The sequence below is a fragment of the Crocodylus porosus genome, unplaced genomic scaffold, assembly GCF_001723895.1.
Source record: "Crocodylus porosus isolate Cpor-Errol unplaced genomic scaffold, CroPor_comp1, whole genome shotgun sequence".
NCBI lineage: Eukaryota > Metazoa > Chordata > Crocodylia > Crocodylidae > Crocodylus > Crocodylus porosus.
The window spans coordinates 3,728,265-3,747,739 of NW_017728951.1; the positions used below are offsets into that span (position 1 = coordinate 3,728,265).

The following is a 19,475-nucleotide window of genomic DNA, read 5'->3' on the forward strand; positions in this document are numbered from 1 at the left end:
CCCCAGGGTCTGGAACAGTCTGCCAGCGGAGGTGGTTCAAGCACCTACATTGAACACCTTCAAGAGTAAATTGGATGCTTATGTTGCTGGGATCCTATGAGCCCAGCTGACTTCCTGCCCTTTGGGCAGGGGGTTGGACTCGATCTCCCAAGGTCCCTTCCAGCCCTAATGTCTATGAAATCTATGAAGCTTCCACAGTAACCCCTCTCTGAAAACATGACTTATTCTTTGCTAACAATTAATTTACCTGTTGAATACAGAGATATTTTGGAAAATAAGGTAAAACCCATTGACAGGCTTGACTAAAATCTATATTTGATGCTGAAGGGAAAAAAAAAAAAATCAAAGAAGATAATAGTTATTAGGGATTACTCACTGATCTACATGGTTTAAAATCAATATAAAATAAATACTATCCAAAATCAGAAGCAGCTAAGATCACAGTAACAAAAATATTCTTGCAGTGTCTCTGTCACCTAAAGATTGGATTGCTATAGCACACTCTACAAGGAAAATCCAGGTTGAAAGAATTTGGAAAATGAATTTGAGTGCAGCATGTAGAGGATTTCTTATTAAGTGAAATGATATGCTGTTATTTCATAATATTTGTCCACCAGGTTCTGCACTAGTTACTGGGTACAACTTATGGTGTTACTTTTAAACTATAAGCTCTACCACCAGACTCTTACTAGTTAGGTTTATTGTGTTATTTTAGCATTCAACAGACTCTCTCTTTGAGGCAGGGATTACCTTTTCATTCTGTAGGTGTTCAGTGCTCATCACAAATGAGGTCTTGGTCCGTAGTTGTGCTACCATAATACAAATACAAATGAGCGTTTTTCTTGCCAAGCTTGGTCAATCTTTTGTGTGCTTAAATTAGACAAAGAAGGCTAGGTGCTTGAGATCATTTGGATTATATCTAAAGATTTCTTGAGTATATAAATTCAGAACGAACAACAAAGAACTAACTTTTGGAACCACGCAGCTCTTCATTCAGGCAACATTTCTTATAGAAGCCTTCTGAAAGCAGTAACTTCCCTGTACTTTCATAGTGCAAAAGACTCAAATAATATCCTTGAGCAACAGTACAGGTAAACTGTGCCCCTTTAACCTGCTAGAATTCTTGCAAAAACTTAACAAAATAGTAGATGAAGGAAAACAAGTGATATGATTTATGTAGATTCTCGAAACTCTGTGGCAAAGTGCCTCAGTAGAAGCTATTAAGAAAACTCAGTAACCACAGGGTGAAAGGTAAAAGTCTTGTCATGGATTAAAAACAAGTTAAGAAATACGAAACAGAGTGGAAATAAATGGCCAATTCTCAGTATGGAAAAAGGTTAATAATGGAGTGCCCTGGGGATCAGTTGTAGGTCTGGTGTTTTTCCAACAGAGTCATTAACAACCTGAAAAGGGTGGTAAATAGTAAGGTGGCAAGGCTTCCTGACAAAATTCTTTTAGCTCAGTCAAGACTAAGGAAGGCTCTGAAAATTTAGAAGGAACTAATGCTAAGGAATTAGCATTTAGAAGGAATAAATTCAGGGTAGCACGCCTCAGAAGGAACAATTTTAAAGTACTTGAAGACACTGTTAGGCTCTGTATTAGTTGTAGTCATGTAAGAAAAATATGTAAGAATCACATGGGGAGTTCAATTAATGCTTTATGGCTGCTCAACCTATACCAATATGTAAGTTACTCTTAAAAGAAAGAGTAACCTGGAAAGTACAAGATCTCGGAAATAAATCAACTTTCTCTCCTCATCTTTGACATTTGTATTTGGCTTTGTGGTTACCTCATTGAAAAAATAGCAAAAACAAAATCACTTCAGAATAGCACAGTGACATTCTGACAGTAGTTTGTCTGTTGCACATTTTTATAAAGATAATCCTCTTTGACTACTTAAGTCTCTTCCATACAACAAGCTTCATGCAGTACATCTAAGCAGTATCTTTTGGATCACCCTGCCTCCTTCATTTCTGGGGATTTGCACTCATGGTGTGCTGTCCTTTATCACTCACCTCTATTAGTGATATCACCAAGGCTAAATAAAGGCAGCACATTCTGCAGAGATGAAGGAAGTTCAAGGAATGTCTGATGATAAAAGGAAGACAAGTTCAACAAGAGATCTCTCATTCTTCTTACTGAATCCTGTTGGGATGATAAACTGATTCACCATTAGACTGAAACATTCAAGGAAAAAATCTCCACAGAGTTAAAGGAAAGTTAGTATGATTGAATTGACACACACTGACTAGTATAATCTGTAGATGGAACCTGTCTAATGCTGGTGCAGGGTTCAGCTAACCCTTCAGATAAGTGTTATGGTTATGAAGAGTATATCCTAGGAATGGGCTGGCAATATGCATGTGTGTAATAAGTAGTAATTATTTATAAGATACTTATATGGACCTGATGGCATCAAAGCACCTCACTAACTTAAATATTTTCAAAATATACTTGTAAGATAGGAAGTGCTATTATCTCATTTTACAAAAGAAAAACTGACATCTAGAAATAAACTTTAATAGGAATTAGGCACCTAATATCTTTGTGGACCAGGCCAAGATCATACAGGAAGGTTGCGGCAGAGCAGGAATTTTGCCCAAGTCCCAGAAAGGTCTTCTAACCATGGAGATACCAGACTGAAAGTTGTCTTGTAGGAAGAACCAGAACTATTAGACAAATCAGGGTTTGAATCTCAGCTAAACCAAGATGTATTAAGGAAATTGCAACATACAGGTATAGTTCGTTTACCATTATCTTGGGTTTAATTGGGGGAAAAAAATCAGATGTAGCTCTGTGTTTATTCTCTTTGTGAAACACATCCTGTTCACTACATCTTACTACTACTGAAATGTATGGTGCAATGTTTTCATTACTACTGTATTGACTTGATTCTACAAACCACGGGAAGAGTCCCATGTCTTATCACATATAAGTATGTTGGGTGCAGGCAGCTGCTGTGGCTTGGGCCCCAGGGTCAGGGCTGTAAGCCCAGCTACTACCTGCCCCCCTACTGCCTCTCCCCCCCACCATCATCTACCTCCTTCCCACATACAGCCTCTTCTCCCCCTCCTCCCTTAACCTTGCTCCATGCCAGCAGGCTCCATCCCTACTGCGGCCTGAGGCACTGAGCATGGTTTCTGCCTGGCTCCAAAGCAGTAGTGCACAACCCACAGCTGCTTTGGGGTCAGGACTGAAGCTGTACCTAATGCTCCACCCTGCAGCATGGATGGAGCCTGCTGGCTTAGAGCAAAGGTAAGGGTAGAGGGAAGAAGGAAGCAGAGGCCGGAGAGGAGGGGAAAGAGGGGAGTAGAGAAGGAAAGGAGACTTGAGTTTGTGGGGGACCAGATAAAAACAGGGGACAAACTGTTTGATCTCCCCATATCATCTGCCCCCTACTGCCTAACACCCTGAAATAGTGGGGGGGATGAATTAAAGATGACCCCCCCCTCCAATAATGAGATTCTATAGATGGAAAATTATAACAATTTTCCATCTATAGAATGTAATTATTGGAGGGGGGGGTCATCTTAAATTCAGGGTCATCCTAGATTTAAGTAAATATGGTAATAAAGTTTCAAATCACTGTTACTAGAATCCTGGATAATCGTAGTTCCAATGTAAACATAAAAGTGGATTTTCTTAAATGAGCCCCTCAGTACTGGAATAGTGAGCCAGAGGAGTTGTAGGGTTTAGGCACTTTAGCTTTCCTCACCTGTTAATCATTTTTGACTGATTGCTACTTTGATGAGTTCTAATGCTATTACTTATACTAACAAGCTCTGATCTGCATATTGAAATACATCAACCTATACATTAATTGAAATTTGTTCAGCAATACTGCTCTGCCAGCTGACCCTTTATAATGTATTTTGAGAACCTGGGGATGAGCAGTATTTTGTTAGTAACATAAATGCAGTGATTGTACTAATATCTGTATGGATTTTTTTCTGATAAATGAACATATCTTTGTGGGATATTCAACTTGAACCAAGAAATATTCTATTATTAATTTAAAAAATGATAAACTTATCCAATTATTGTTGTCTGACTATACTTCTATTTTTAATTTATTGAACCCTAAGTTTAATAATAGTTTTATTTACATGGAATCTTTCAAACAAAGATCTTGGGGTCTTTACAAATATTTAATACATCTCAAATCAATTTAATATTTAATACAAATATTTAATAAATCTCAAAAGAAGTATTATTAGCTTTATCTATAGATAGGAAAATAGCAACAAAGAAAGATTAAATGACTATGAGAGGTCATATAGACGCACAATTGCTAATCCAAATTCCTCAGTGCACAACTGTTTAGCAAAAGAAAGTAAAGCTGTTGTGTCCAGATGGAATAGAAATGAGGAAGAGGTTCAATGCAACACCCCAAGATGCCTGTCTGCACTACTTATTTCTTTCCTACTTTATTCATGTTGAGAAGCAAAATGAAGATATAGGCTGGTTGATGTTGGGATAGCTGACTATTTAAACTGATCTATCCTTTATAACTTTGGTCACCTGTTCCATCCCTTATAATCTGGGTTTATAAAAGGTGCTCCATGTTCCTGATTCTTTGTACACCTTATCACTATAAAGTTATGTTTTCAGTAGTAATTTAACAGAATTACTCAAACATCATCTTTGACTGAAGTTATTCAGATTGTGAAGTTGTTCCTCCCAGAAACGACTGCATTCTGAATACCAGTGGTGATGCATAGGGGGTGCATGGGGTGGGGAGGGGAAGAGGGGGCAGGCAGGAGCAGGAAGGGCACCTGTGCAAGCACTGGCCAATAACTGTAGCCGCTCCCAGAAACAGCTGTAACAACTCCCGAAAGCAGCTGGAACAATTGACTGTCACAGGATTGGCCACGAGGGACACCCCCCCAGTCGGTGGGATCAGCTGCGGGCCCCTCCCCAGTTGGTGGGACTGGTCGCAGGGGGGGCATGTGCCCCACCTGACTCAGGCAGCACTAGTCGCCCATGTTGGATACCACCAGTTTGTTGTTGTTAAAGGCAATGCACTCACCCAGATGTGGCTCTGCATATTTTCAGTTCTCTCTTGGGCAAACCAAGTGGCTCCACAACAAGTCAAAATAGATTTTTTTAAATTGCATTATTTAGAACCTGATAGGAGGAATTTAAAACATAGGTCCTTAAAGAGACTTCTCAATCAGTCATTTAGAATGTGACTGTTCAGGAAGGGAAAGCAAATGGGAATTAGAAAGAGATTGCTAGAGACTGCAACACTGGCTGCTATGATATAATATATATAACACCTTAATAGCCTTTATATATGACTTATGTGCACTTCGTCATTTTATTATAGTTGGAGCTAATAGCACTGCCTGTAATAAAGGTTGTCTAATATTCCCATTTTAAGACCCCATTTTCAGTTGCTTAGATCTTTGCCAAACTTGACCTCTTTGAGCTCAGACTTCCAATGTTAGGGGTCTGCTTTACTCCGATTTTTTTGTTTGTTTGTTTCTTTGTTTATTCTGGAAAAAGTTCTGCTAAAATGCTTCATCCATTTTCCAGAATGAGGTTAAGGTCAACATAGGTTGTTTTGCCTGAGATAAATTCCTTACAGCAGCTTCCTTGAGAAAATCTTATTCCCTGATTCTTTAAAGGAAGTAGTGATATGCCTTGTACCGCTTCTGTGAAAAACTGCCCAGATTTGGAAAAGCCTTTGAAAAAAAAAATCTCAATTTGCACATGCTCAGTTGAGACTTCTTAGCATTTGAGTAATGTTAATATTCTGTGTTCTAGACCATAACTGCAGTGGCTGAGCAGAACTTTCCTTGAAACACCCATCCTGGCTGCCTCAGGCTACAGTAGTGCTGAGGACCAGAACTGAGCAGTGGGATAGTGCCTCCCCTTTTGCACTCCTAGCCTTTTTTTAAATATCAAACTTGGGAAAAAATATGTGGTCAAGTAGTTAAGGATAATCATAGGAAATAAGGCTGGAATGCCATAAAAAGCCAATCCCCTGTTTAACACAGCATTTTAAAAATGCACACACAAAAAGGAGTTAAGGTTTTACAGACACCCTTATTTCTGATATGACCTATTTTTTAGTGCAAATACTCTTTTAATCTAGATTTTATAAAATATTATACAGGTTGCTTTTGTTTATAATGGGGAAACAGGAAAAATAAGTATTATTCAATTAGACCCCAACCCTACAACAATTGCTTAAAGCTACACAAGGAATTAAGTTCAGGTACTAAAAAAATCACTGGGACAACTGATAGGGCATGAAATTAAGTACATGCATAAATCTCTGAAGAATCAAGGCTCTAGTTTGTCAAAATTTCATAGGAAGGTTTGTCATTTGTTTACAATCCGCTTGGTTCAGAGACTTCCTATTTTGAATAACATTGTTCATGTATCTCTGAGGCAATGTATGTCAAGAATGCTAATCAAGAGAGAGGTTTCTTAGACAAAATTTATGTAATTTGCCTGAGATTTATTTTATATTTGCTTTTTGCTAGGATCCTGTCATCATTACATATATCTGCAGTATGCATCCATTGTTTATATGTAATTTAGAATTCATTAAAAATAATTAAGGCAAAATGGTTCATTTCATAATGAAGTTGTAATCTACTGCTCTTGAATAGAAGCTATGTGCAAAGAATGTTGAAGCAAGTCCAATTCTTAACTATAATATTTTAGAGATTGGTTTTCAATACTAAGAACATGGCATCGTACTATCTGGAAAGATCAGTGTTGTCTTTATACTTCAGAATCACCAAATGAGACATAAAATAATAATCAGCTGATCAAAATAAATGCCAGATTAATTAGCATATGCTGAATAGATTTTTCTAAGACAGATATTTGCTACAACTACTGCTACATTATATTTCCTTTTCATTGCTCCTAGATTCAGAGCTAACCCACAAATATTTGTGATGCAGAAACAATTCCATCTACCTATGTATGCAACACAGTTTTCAAGAGGATTTAAAACCACAGCATATTTTCTAAAGTATAACCACTTTGGGGCTCTGTTTTGAATAAGCTGGAATGCTTTCAATGCAGCTAGTAAACTGACTGTCTTATATAAAGGCTTACAAACAAATTCATTCTCTTTCTAAAATTGCATTTCAGTTACACAAAACCAGACAAGTTTGGAACATGCAGATGAGCATCTCAAGGAGTATTTTTAATAGTATTTTGCTGTATCTAACTCCAACAGAGTAATAAGCTTTTAAGGTCTTTGCATTTAGAATTGTAAATTGTTCTTATGTACAAGGAAATCAGGCAATGTAATTTTCCCCTTATGGAATTGTTTATGGAAGATGTGGTTATATCATTATATTTCTCTCATTAGATATGATCCTTTACATCAGAAATAACTGTGTTTTTAACCATGTTAAAAAAAAATATATTCACTCCACAAGTTCAAAGCGGCAGTCTCATATGCTTTTAAGACAAGGAAGGCTCCATCTAGTGTTACTCACTTAATCTAGGAAAAAACAATATGGTAAAACAAAGAAGTTTAGAATAATTGCTAAAATTGCCAGGTATATTTCAGAGCAATTCTAGTAAAATAATCAGATTTTCTGCCCATATGTTCTTATTTGACAGCTTTCTAACCAACCCCCTTGTGGCTCAGTGTCCAAAATCTAAAGCAATGAAATCAGGCAAAAAATAATCTTGAAGGACTTTTTAATATAAAAAGCCTACTGTTAGCTCCCATAGGAAGTTGGAAGTGTATCACATTCCATAATATAAAACCACTCCTACTTATAACTGTTCTTTGGTTTTAGAGGTGAAACAGGGTAGGAAAAAGTAGTCTGGAAGGATACCATACCAAGCTTTTGGGCTCATAGGGAAAGCCAATGCTTACTAACAGTACTACATTTCAGATTATGTCTTAAAAGCTTCACACTTACCCAGTCTCCTACACATGGCTCCACAGAAATGGAAGATCACAGCATCTGTTACAAAGAGGTAGAAATAATACCACAGACACTTTTTCTTCTTTGGGAAAAGGAGAGGAGTAAGCATGCACATACATGCACGCACACATATGCAGTCTGTCATTCAAAGTAAACAAGGTCAGGGAATATATCACACCAGTCATCCTTGCATATAGTCTGAAATGCAAGTAATATACCATATTTTCTCACCTAAACCATTCACCCTTTTTCCAACATTCATGGCCTGAAAGAGGGGGGTGGGGGTAAGAGAGAGTGCATTATAAGCAAGAAAATAAAATAGCACTTTTGCTTCTGCCAAGGAAAAGCAAAAATGATTCTGAAGTGCTGTATGTGGGTATTTATAGATGCTGGCTGTGGACATCTTCTTGACCCTCGTCTTCCTCTTCAGCCCTGGCAGAGGCTCCTGCTACAAAAGCAAAGGAAAAAAAAGAGAGAGAGCTTTCTTCTTCATTTTCTTCAATCTTTCAGAAACAAGGTACATGCCTTATTAAGGGGCACGTTTTATGTAAAAAACCAGGATGTTTCATTTTCAACTTAATATAACCCTGTTTCTGCAATCTTTGTTTTCATATTATGCTAGTAATCCTGAAGAGACTAATTTTGAAGGGATTTATTGAGTACTTAAGGCATGTTTACATTGCCTCCAGACCTTGTTAAGAGGCAGCATAAAGTATACTAGGCCCAATACCAGAGGTCAGCAACCCTTTGCTGCTGGAAGCTCTGGATCATAGGGAAGTAGGGCTGGAAGAGACCTCATCAGATCATCTAGTCCAGCCCCTGCTCAAGGCAGAATGATCCCCCAACTAAGTCAGCTGTCTAATCTGTTCTTGAAAATTTCCAGGGATGGAGATTCCACAACTTCTCTAGGTAGCCTGATTCAATGCTGGACCACCCTCATAGTCAGAATGTTCTTCCTAATCTCCAACCTAAATGTCCTCTGCTGCATTTTCCTACAGCCAAAGAGAAAAGATCATCCCCATCCTTTTTATAATTATCCTAGTTCTTTCAGCTTCTCTTCATAACTCTTGCTTCACAGGCCTCTAATCATTTCTGTCACTCTTCATTGTGTTCACCTCTTTTTTTTAAGTGTAGGGCCCAAAACTGGACACAATACTCCAGGTGAGGCCTCACCAGTCCCAAATCGAGCAGAAGCAGCACTTGCCTTGATTTGCAAAAGACAATCCTGTCAATCCAACCCAATGTTGCTGTGGGCATTGCGTGCATGTGTGCGCACACTACAGAAAGTATGAAATCAATCAGATGAAATTGAACAGGACAAGGTGAAAAGTCCTGCACCTGGGACAGAATAGTTGCATATACAAATACAGACTAGTAAACGATTGGCTAGGCTTTAGTAATGCAGAGAAGGACCCGGGGTTACAGTGGAGCAGCTTATATTCAGCTGAATATGAACCAATTGTGTGCTCTTCATATGCATGCACACATACATCCTCTAACTTATTACTAAAGACGTTAAACAATGCCAGACCCAGGATGGACCCTAGGGAACCCCACTTGATACTTCCTCCCAACTAAACATTGATCCATTAATGACTACTCATTGAGCACAATGATTCAGCTAGTTATGTATTCACCTAGTCTATACTTCCTTAGCTTGCCAATGAAAATGTCATGGAAGATAGCATCAAAAGCTTTTCTGAAGTCAAGATATAGCAAGTCCACAGCTCTCCAAGCATTACCTTATCGCAGAAGGAAATTGAGTTAGCCAGGCATGATTTGCTCTTCATGAATACATACTGGCTATTCCTAGTTTCCTTTAGGGGCTTCAAAATAGATTTCTTAAGGATCTTTCCAAGTATTAAGGTTAGATTGACTGGTCTGTAGTTCCCAAGATCCTCCTTTCCCCTTTTCTTAAAGATGGGCATTTTTCCCACATCTGGAACATCAATTAATCTCCATGGTTCTCAAAGAGGATAGTCCACAGCTCTGAAATGACTTCAGCCAATTTCTTCAATTACCCCAGTGTATCCCATCCACCCCTGCTGACTTGACAGTATTTAGCCCCTTGTCCCAGACTGCAAATCTCCCAAGTTCCAAAGATGGCTGCACTTACCCTTTCTGCAGATACCCTCACTAGTGTGGTTGGGTAAGTCCAGGCACAAGACAGTAGCAGAAAAGGCTGGGTGGGGGAATACTGTAGATGAAATGAGCAGCAAGGCACAGCTTTGTTTTGCCTGAACCTCTGTGCACCCTTAGACAGAAATTGGACCTTTATGGACCAGATGCAACTTCGTCACTGGCCAGATCCAGCCCACAGATTGTTGACCCCTGCTCTACACTGTAAATAGAAGCTCCCTGGCTCAGGTATTTCCAGGTTGGCACTGAGATGCAACTTAGTGCAGCCCAAAGGCAGAGCTGCCATGCTCATAATTACAGGACTGAATTCAAATAATGTCAAAGTCAAAGTTCCACTTGACCCTAAGCAGACCATTGGGCAAAGTGGGATAAGGCATACTGTTTTTCTGTAGCAAGGGAGTGATGTGGCTGGCATTACGTCTAGTCACCTGTGAATAACCCAGCCTGAATAACAAGGTACTCATTTACAGCTGGGTTAACTGGGGCTGGCCTTTGATGCAAGTCTCATACTTGTACCTCTTGTTAGCACCTCAAAAATTCTGCTGGTGTGCCCCTTCAAAAAAACCATTGGAAATATTTAAGAGCGTAAAATATACCACAAAAGCCAAGTTCTTTTAGAGTCTTGAGCACTGAAACAATAGTTTCAAAAAAGGTTCTGAAAGTTAAACTCACTCACTAGGTTGATTTCAAAGGGCTGAGCAGTTGGAAGGGTTGAGGTGACTTCACTGGAGGATGCCTGTGAAGCAAGAGCAAAGAGAGGCAATTAGAAGAAGCTTCAAAACAAGTGAGCTGCAGTGGAATAGAAGAACGAGACCATTCAAAAGAGAAAAGGATCTTTATTACTCTGATCTTCTCGCTTTACTCCTGTTTCACAACCGTCTTACATTCTTCTAAGTGATTTTCTTCTTTTACGTGTAATTAAACACAAGCCATTGGTTTTTTTCCTGGCATTTATCTTAGTCTATCACTACTTCTTTTCCAGACCTGAAGGAGGGCACTTTGGGCTTGAAAAGGTTGTCCAACTTTTCCCCCAGTTGGTCCTATAAAATACATCACAAAAAAACCCTCACTTTCCTAGACCCTGTAGCTATAACAACACAGCAAACCTACTTCAGTGGATCAAAGTCATGGAAGTTGACTTAAATGAAAGCAGACTTGAGCCAACGTTGAGAGCTTCTGAAAATACCACCCAAAGTTTAATGATGCCCTTTCATTTGTGCTACCAAAGCTTCAAGTAGACTAGTCAAAATTTCCAAACTGCAACAAGCACCTGTTGACAACTGTGCTTTTACTTTCAGAGTACAGAAATGTGCACATGCATATGAACATTTCTTCTCAGGTATGCATTCTGATTGGCTGTGGGTGTCTGATTAGCATAATTCCTATGACAGGTTCTATATATACACACACAACAGAATGCTGGAAGGACCCTAAAGTTGTTAAGCACCCACACCATGTTACATTTTAAATTAAATCAGGCTGATTCCCATAAGCCCTTTTTGGAAATCCCAGCAAAAGTATATAAAAACTCTGAATCTTGGTTGCCCAGCTACCAATCTTTACCAGTAATAACACAAAGATCTGCCTGGTTCCTATATGGCTATTCCTCAACAAAAGCTTTGTGAGTATATGAACTGCTCTGTGCTAACTGGCTCTACAAACCCTCTGTTCCAATAGCCTCAGTGTCTGCCATCACTGATTCTACCTTAGCTCTTACAAAAGGGAAAAAAAAAAAAAAAAAAATGAATCCATAACCCTTAATCCTGCAAATGTCCAACTCATTTCCTCTACCCACTTCTGCCTCTGGTTCTTTTTCCATAAAATCTCTCCCCCAAAACAGATGCAGCAATCCACCAGTTACTTTTAAATGCCTCTTTTTCAAAAGAGCTGAGCATCTAGGAGTTTCCTCAAAACCAATGGTGAAAGTCCCCTGCAGGACTATTCTATCAAAAGTTTTTGATAAAACTGAAGTTCTCAAAAGACAAAGCTATAAAAAATGACAATAAAAATCAAGTTTAAGAGCAAGTGATTAACTTATAACCAATGGGTTTGGGGTTTTTTTTGAAGGACAGATCCTTTTAAAGTAGGACAGTTGGGATTACGAAGTTTAAAGACAAAGCTTGCATTCTTTAGTTTCAAAGGAACTCTAGTTTTCCCAGAGCTAGATTAAAGCATAAATACTCTAGGGGCTGGCTCCAGCAATCAAGTGATGGCATCTGAAGAGGAGGAGAAAGTTCCCTATCCAGCCTTTGTGGTTGCAAAAAAAGCTTGAAAACAACTTGACCACAACCAGTGTAGCAACATATCTGAGAAAGACCTGAAAAGAACCCAGAAGTGTAAAAAAAAAAAAAAATGTTAATCTAAATGTGGTGTTAACTCTCAAATCTGATGCCCTGGGAACCATGCCAACACAGCAACAGACTCATTGCAGGAGTTCACTGGGAGTAGTCCCCCCCCAAACACAAGTAGACAGAGAAAATCTGCTTCATTTGGTACCTGTGGACCACACTGTTGCTACCTCTATTTTTTTTTTTTAATAGGAAAAGGAAGATGCTTCTCCTGAGAGGCAGTGGCCATCTACCAGAAGTTCTGGTGCTGTCAAATGGACTGCTGTTCTGCTGCACCTGCAACCCCACCTCTTAAATTTGTGTCCCTGGCACAAGACAATGATAAGGAGCTCCAAGTCATCTCCAGCATATGCTTAGAACAGGACCCACCTCTGGTCCCTTACATGCCTAGGTAATAACAGAAAAATAGGCTTTTCTTTGTCTGGAAAAGAAAGCTTGCACAATACATTCATGGTACAAGATATGAAATCCTTTCCTGCTCAATGATCAGTGACATTTTTGCACATGCAGATCAGTAGGTCACATACGTCCCACCTTTCTACCAACAACTGAGCTAACGCTGCAAGTACAAGAGACAGACAGAAATTCCTATGAGAGAATCAGCTGGTCAGGACAGCACAGCATGGGGGGAAAATATATGCATTTTCATCAGGTAATAAGGATGCATCTATACTACCATATTTTCTTGCATACAACCTGCACTCCCCACCCCCCAACCAAAACCAGCAAGGGAAATCAGGGTATGAATTATATGCAACGAAAAGGATTCCCTGTGGGTCCATAAATGCAGAGGGGGAGGGCGGTGGAGTGGTGGCAGCATGAATTGCCGTAGCCGTGAGGGCCTTGCTGAGCAGCTCCGTCCCCCCTGCTGGCAGTGGCCAAATCAGGCCCCACTGCATGGCTCTGGCTCCGTCTCCAGCCCCTAGTACTGAGTAGACCCTCAGTCCCAGACTCCACACCCCAGGTACTTATCTATATCCTAAGGTAATCTCTCTTTCTCTCTCGGGGCCTTCCCAAAATATTTTATATTTGTGTTATACTGGGGGTCATGTTATATATACGAGAAAATATGATACACAAAAAATAATCTGTTTTTTTATTACCTATTAGCTTGACAAAAAAAAGGTTGTTCTTAACTGCAGAGATCAGACTTCTCTTCTCTAGAGCACAGATTAGATCTCTGTTTATAATAGAGTTTTGGTCAATAAATGGTCCTGTACTGACACCCAGTGTTGAAAAGCATTATTACATGTAAGCATTTGATTTTTTGCTTGATTCAGTAACTGGTATGCAGTACCCTCTTGTGGAAATCTTGCAGTACTATTCGATAATCATTGGACAGTCAGGAATTGCAAATGGGGTATAGAAAACATAGGTGGAATTTTATTTATGTATATACCCAAGTCTTTCAGGAGATCTTAGTGCTTGATGTATACGACACAGCTTTATTAAGGCTGAATGAGTACTGGAGAACAGACTCCAATATTCATATTTTGGAATAAATATAACTTCTGGGACAGTGAAATTAAACCACAACACCGATACATCTGCAACAGATCCTTATCATTACAATATTATGCCAATTCATCTCAAATATTCATCGTAAAATTATTCTCACATTTGGGGGAAAAAAAGTACCAGGAATCAACGGCTAAGTTGATTCTATTGTCATACATCTGCACCTACTAGCACTGCACACCTGTTATATTACTTTTTGGAACAATGCAATTAACTGCTTACTGAAATAAAGAGCACCATAGGGTTTGGGAGAAAGTCTGAAATACTGCTTAAAGTTGGTTAATTCTAAACTGGAAATGGAAAGCATTAAACCACAAACGCTGCATGCCCCCAGAGGTGGGGGGGCATGGCAAGCTCTGGCAGGTGGCGGTGGCACGAGCATGATGGTGGCAAATGGTGAGCTCCTGCAGGTAGTTACAGCACTGTCAGCAGTGGGGGGTGGTGAGTGCCAACCAGCAGTTGGCGAACACCTGCAGACGCCGCCGGCAATGGCCAACAGTGACTGGGGACTATTTGCAGACAACAGGGAGAGGGGGCAATGGGGAAAAGGTGGTGAGCAGTGACTGCCAGCAGTGTCAGCAGCACCTTTTTGCAGGAAGTGCACTGCCACACTCAGGGGGTGCACACGCACCCCCTACGCCTCACCCATGCATTACACAACAACTAGTTATAGTTCAGAAACATGCCATGAGCTTGAAGAAAAAGTTTTAAAACAGCGCAAAATACAACACAACCAACAGATGTTGATCTCAACATTAACATCTGACCCCCTTGTGAAGTGTTGCCTGTTTTCTAGTTGGTCTTTCCTGGAAAAGAGTTACATCAGCACTTTATAATCACCAGTTAGTGCTCATAAGTGGGCTTTTCCAAAGCCCAAAGCACTTGGGGAGAAGGGGAAGCAGGAGAAGGTGCTCTGCTCCCTGCTTGCCTGGGACTGACACACTCTCCCTCCCCTGGGGGAGGCAAAGGGAGAAGCAAAGCACACTGGCTGCCTGTACAGATGTTCTGTCCCCGCAGGAAATGTTCTCCAGGGAGTAACTTCACTCCAGTTGCTCCCAAGTTATTTTTCTCCAGTAGCCACTTTTACTCTGAGAAAAAAAATTATGAACTTCTGTACACTCATGGCTTCTCCTGAGGGAGCAGGGACTCTCCCTCAAGAAACTGAACATCTGCCCTAGCCCACTAACACTGACTTCGGGATGGTTTTCTGAGAGGAAATAAGACTAAGCCACCTTCTAAGCACAGTCTGCAAGACTAGAATTCCTATTTTGTTGGTCTTATAAGATGCAGCTGTGTCGCACTTATCTTGCACAGATTCACAGAAGTTTAGGGCTGGAAGGAACCTCATGAGATCCACCGTTCCTATCAATGCTTGTAGTGTTGTGTCAGCGCATGGAGTGAAGAGAAAGGAAAGCAGTAATTGCTTTCTACACGTGACACTGTGACCCTCTTGATCAGCAATTATTCATGAAAACAACATCAATAAAGTTATAGAATTATTCATGTGGACATATTAACATAATAAACTCATTAGTATAAATTAATCTGTGTATATTAATGTACAATACCATGGTGATGAGCTCCTGTAAAGGTTTGTTTGTACCTGAAGAGCCAGTCTAAATCATTCTTCTTAAAAGCTCACTGGAACATGTAAATTCCTATTGCATCACCAACAATATGGAAAGCTTGGCTGTCACATTCTAGATTTCAAACAGGTTCAAGGTGGTACAAAACAAAGGCAGTATTTTCTTCTTCAAAATGCTACGTATCTGAAAATATTTGGAGTAAAGATGTCATCAGGAAAGAGCTAGAACACAGATTTTTAAGAATTCTCTCATGTATTTAGAAAAATGCAAGGAAAAATGCTAGAGGAAGACGGATGGAAGCGTCTCTGACCACCGAGTCTGCGTTGCCTACTTTGTAAAGTTCATTATGCTAAAATGAGCATAACATTACATCAGCATGACTAATGTTAGTGCTGCTGAGACTTCTGACTGGAGGACAGGAAGATAAAGAATTTCTCTAAACCAAACTTGACAGATTGGATTATTCTATCTACTGTATTTTCCAAGTTTGATAGCAGAATTTTGTAAGAGAAAGGATAGGACTATATAAGAGTTGAAAAGAGATTTTTTTAAAGATGCCTAGAGTCTATCAATTGCTCACTCATGAATGTTTCCTAAATTTGTTGCCTGAAGAATTTATTTCCATCTAGAAGATTAAACATTTCCAAGTAATATAGACAGGCTCTGAAGTAAGAAAAATCTTATTTTCTTTAAACACAGGAAAAATCCTGAAAAAGGACTCTTGTCCTCCTTGCACACAGATGCAGGAGGTAAGATAAAACCACAGACAAAGAGGAGGAAGTCAGGCAAAAAAAAGTGGAGATAGGAAGGGAGAACATACTTTAAATACATTTATTTGTTTGTATACATTTTTGTTTGAATTTACTAAAAGCTGCTTTTCTTTTCTTAACCAATTGGGTTATAACATGATATATAAAGACAGAACACTTATGCCTGACTAGATATGTTTGTCAAGATAGCCACCATGACACTACTGTATCCTATGGCTACTATTTATCTGATGGAGGCTGCAAACATAACATGAAGCACTTCAGAGCTGTTCTTGTTTCATGCAGGATGATTTAAGGCTAAACACCACAATTTAAGTGCTTCATTAGCTGTTAGCATCTGTCCCCTCACCACTTTCTAGAGTGTTTTGAAAGACACTGCAAGAATCTCAAACAGAGACAGCTTAAATGCCTCTCGGATACACCCCTTACTCATATACAAGCTGCTGGAATCATTTCCAAGAAATATAGGAGTATCCCTTTTATTACTGTAAGGATGGCTTTACCTGTGGATGGACAGCAGGCAAAGTATAATTCAGAGTAGTACCAAGACACCATAAGGAAGGGCTCACAAAAGGGATTCACTGTTCAATCTAGGTAGTAACTTAAACTAAGGAAAATGTATAAATTGGTTTAAAGTCAGAATGAAAATTAAGTGCTCGTCTTCCCAAAGATTTTCCAGAAAGCACAGTATGAATTTGAAGTGGAAGAACTTGACATTCCAGAAAAATGCAGTTTAGCTTAAAGCTACATTAAAACAAAAAGTTGTTCTTATCCTGGAATAAGTGTCCATACATGGAGTTATTCCATAAATATTTCTGATATAACTTCTCATATGGACAGGCCTGATGTTTGAACAGCACAGTTAAGATCGATTTTTCCCACATTCTTGAAATCATATGTTCACACTGTGAATTTTTTTCAGCTAGCCATCCCATATTCCAAAAAAATTCTATGGGGAAGGGAGGGGGGTAGTAGGGAAATGATTTGCAACAGTAAAAGTAATCTCAATAGAATGAAGATTGTAACATAGCTCTGGCATTTACAGGCCTTTGAACATACCATTGATGCATTTAGGATTAATATTTAATATTTCACTGAATTTATGGGCTTAAATGTCCTGCTCTTTATTTAATGCTAGATGCCAGTCAGCTGCTTTCACATACTGTACTTTTTATAGTATTTTTTATACAGTTGTGATGAGTTGTATCTATATCTAGACAGCTAGAGAGTTATATAAAATTTAACTAAAAATTTTAGAGTTTATTTAAAATAATTGTTTCTAAGGAACCAACTGAATTTAGGAAAATGAAGATGGGCTTACAGTTTCCTGTAGACTGCAGCTATGCTGGCATCATGCCTCTCATGCATAAATTTCACTCTTCACTACCTCATTTGTTAAGCTAAATGATAGGCTTTGAACTTCAAGTCAACTTTCACTGAAAGAGTTGCTTTTCTGATAAATACCAATTTTTAGTTCCCTGTAAAAGACGAGATATTTTTGTTAAAACTTTATCTGTCCCCATGTATCAAACAGAGATATGGAGGTCAAAGGACACAAGTATTATAATTGCTACTAAATTATTATTACTAAAACTGACAGAATTAGAAAGGTTTCGTGCCCTGCAAATGACCTACTACATGCAGAATAAATCCTTAACAAAAAGGACAAAACAACTTGCATCATCGTATTTGTAATGTCCTGCTTTTTGGTACATAACACTGAAAGACCTTTGACATTCTTTTCCACAGAAGTTGGCGAGTGGTTTTTTTTATTTTTAATCTGCCGGTGCATATTTATGTCTATTCTGTACTTTTGGGAACACTGCCATTGTAAGCATGCGATGCCCATTCCCATGCCACATGCAAACAAGAGTCAAGTAGCTGATTTTTTGTTCTTGGGTTTCAGGTGTGTGCCCATTTTTCAGTGCACGTTGCAAGCAGAGCAGGGCATTTCCACAGAATCCCAAGCACAGTGCAACATCACAGACATTTCCTGTGAATTTGAAAGCTGTATTAAAATCTATATATCAGTTGCCATTAAGAGTTTTGATAATGTCAGTGCTTTTCAGTTGCCCCAAGGTTTTTCTTATACAAATGTACAGAAAATGCCTTGAAATCACTGACATTATCTAGTTTTAAAAAGCTGCTGTATACTAGCAAACTTATACTGTGATCCATCACTGCTGCAGCAGGATTAGCAGTAGCAGCAACAACAGACACTGTAAAGCAGAGCATTCGTTTTAGCCATCCTATTGAGTGCAACACAGCTACTGTTTAATGCTGCACTGTACTGCATCATTAACATTAAAGTTTGGACCCACTGTCAAACACTCTTCTACTTGTGAAACATCTTTAAGAGCCATAAACAGTCAAGACCTCACTAAAAACTACATCAGGAAGATGGCACCTGCAGGAGCTTTGGGCTCTTTTTACAGAAGTTTCCTTTAGATAGATATCACCTCAGTGGTAACTAGGCCTTACATCTTGTTTAGCAAGACAGTTTAACACTGCAGCATAAATTATCATGGTTGAATTCATTGTCAGCAAGGGAACAGTCTACAAAAGGTCAACAGCTTTGTCCACTCAGAAGCCAGTTTAAGCAAATTTGAAAACATGTGACAAAGCAAATTTATCAATTTTCACCAATATTTATGTAAGTAAGGGCACATAGGGAAGTCCAGATTAGATAATCAAAGGTGTAGGTTTTAATTAGCATGTTTTTTCTAGTATTTCCTACCTGTTTCTTGTAACTTGGTCACTGCAGCCAGAGCCTTCTATGTTGAAAGACGTGTAAATGCATGAGCATTGCCTTTTTTTTTATTTGATAAACAGTCTAAGCTTTTAGTAGAAGCACTCTCAGGTTAGAGCATTTTATTCCCAACAGGCTTTCATTTAAAGGCAGAACCTGTGCTATTCTCCTCATGTGGAATCACTTTTTTCAAGAAAGATTTTAACCATTTGACAAAAATCTCCTTTCGTGCTTGCTTCAAATATTTATGGGGATTTCCTCCTCTTACCCACCCAGGGATTACAGGCCAAATGTATTTGCACAGTTTACAGTGTTCCACCACAAAGAGGCAGCCTCCACCAACAGATAGCACTGTCAGATTTCTGGGGAATGTCAGAACTTCATATGCACACCATGTTCCTGCTGATGCTCCCGACTATGAGAAACAGCTACTTCTATTATCTTCTGCAGCCACG

General features: G+C 39.1%; 1 long non-coding RNA gene across 1 annotated transcript; it reads right to left on the reverse strand.

Moving 5' to 3' along the window:
• Nucleotides 1–6,806: 6,806 nt before the first annotated feature.
• LOC109323938 lies at nt 6,807–10,848 on the reverse strand. The gene is made up of 3 exons (XR_002104791.1): nt 10,726–10,848; nt 8,155–8,358; nt 6,807–7,474 (listed from the first exon to the last, which is right to left on the reverse strand). It is a non-coding gene; the product is annotated as an uncharacterized LOC109323938 (long non-coding RNA).
• Between the last annotated feature and the right edge of the window lie 8,627 nt (nt 10,849–19,475).